We start from the raw sequence: 1,475 nt of genomic DNA on the forward strand, positions 1-1,475 counted from the left end.
AGACCCAGTGAAGAGGTGAGAACAGAGCAGCAGGGAATGATCCCAGAACAATAGGAGCCAGCAGCTCACCGTCTGGTCCCTGTGTCAGGGACAATACACAACACCTCAGCTCCAGACCAGGAACAGAGAGCTGCTGTTAACATGGCCCAGCCCTCGCAAACTGCTGGAACTGTGGGATGGAAATCAGACTTTGGGTCTCGGAGGCTGCTTTAGGGGCTCAGTGGCTCATCGAAAGAATAATTTCTATTAAAGAGCAGGGCTCTGCTCCATCACAGACTGATACTGTATAGTACATGGCAGAGTAAAGCTCCCTCTACATTGTGCCATCAAACACTGCGGGGGCAGGTGCATCAAGGGTTAGATCAAGATTAAATCTCCGTCCACACAGTCACAGAGGATGTCATTTGTGACTTTGACAAGTGCCGTTTCAGGACAGTGGCAGGAGTGGAAACCTGATTGGAGGGATTCAAACATGGTGTTGTGGGAAAGATGGACATGGATTTGGGAGGCGACAACACTTTGAAGAGGAAAGGGAGGTGGGAGATGGGGTGGTAGTTTGCAAGGACACAGGGGTCAAGGGTGGGTCTTTTATGAAGGAGGGTGATGATGGAAGATTTGATGGGGAGGGGGACCGTACCTGAGGAGAGGAGACCATTAACAATGTCAGCTGACATGGGGCCAGGAAGGGAGGTTGGGTGGTCAGCAGTTTGGGGTCGAGGGAGCAGGAGGTGGGTCTCATGGTCAAGAGAGCTCAGAGAGGGCATGAGGGGAGATCGGAGATTAACTTGGTGGGCTCGGGGAAGGGAGGGGAGCTGCAGAGGCAGCTGAATGAATGGTCTCAATCTTAGTCACACCCCCCATGACTGTCTTTCAATTTACCTTAAATCTTTCTCTTCTGGTTATTAACCTTTCCATCACTGGAAACAATTTCTCCTTAAATACTCTGTCAATACCTTTCATAATTGTGAATACCTCCTTTGAATCGTCTGTTAACTTTCCGGTTGTAGTCTCAGTGCCCTTCTTGCTAGTTGGTTTTTCAGTTCCCATATGGTCTAGCGGTGAGGATTCCTGGTTTTCACCCAGGCGGCCGGGTTCGACTCCCGGTGTGGGAATAGTGAACTTTTAGTCCCAACCTCCCAATTTGCCTGCAGTCCGGACTGTGGCTGCTTCTGAATTCGCACCACAATCACACTGAGAAATGAGGCAAACCACAGCACTTGAAGGGACAGTGCACCAAAAACCCAGTCCCACAAGCTGAAGGGAAGCAAGCAACGATATCCCGACAGGTCACTCAGCAGCTCATGGCCAAGTGTCTGACTGCAGTCCTTTTATTATTTACTGTAAAACCCGAGTCTGAGTGAAACACGCACAGAACAATCTGGAAACACTCAGCGGGTCGGGCCCCATCTGCGGAGAGAACGGACCAATTAACTGAGAGTCTCAATGAGACAAGGAAAGAGACACGGCCCACTGTG

At 50.4% G+C, this 1,475-nt stretch overlaps 1 non-coding gene across 1 annotated transcript; it reads left to right on the forward strand.

The window, feature by feature from the left end:
* Positions 1 to 1,041: 1,041 nt before the first annotated feature.
* On the forward strand, positions 1,042 to 1,112 carry trnae-uuc (transfer RNA glutamic acid (anticodon UUC)). Its single transcript has one exon. It is a non-coding gene; the product is annotated as a tRNA-Glu (tRNA).
* Positions 1,113 to 1,475: the final 363 nt, after the last annotated feature.

Source organism: Heptranchias perlo, chromosome 35 (assembly GCF_035084215.1).
Source record: "Heptranchias perlo isolate sHepPer1 chromosome 35, sHepPer1.hap1, whole genome shotgun sequence".
Taxonomy (NCBI): Eukaryota; Metazoa; Chordata; class Chondrichthyes; order Hexanchiformes; family Hexanchidae; genus Heptranchias; species Heptranchias perlo.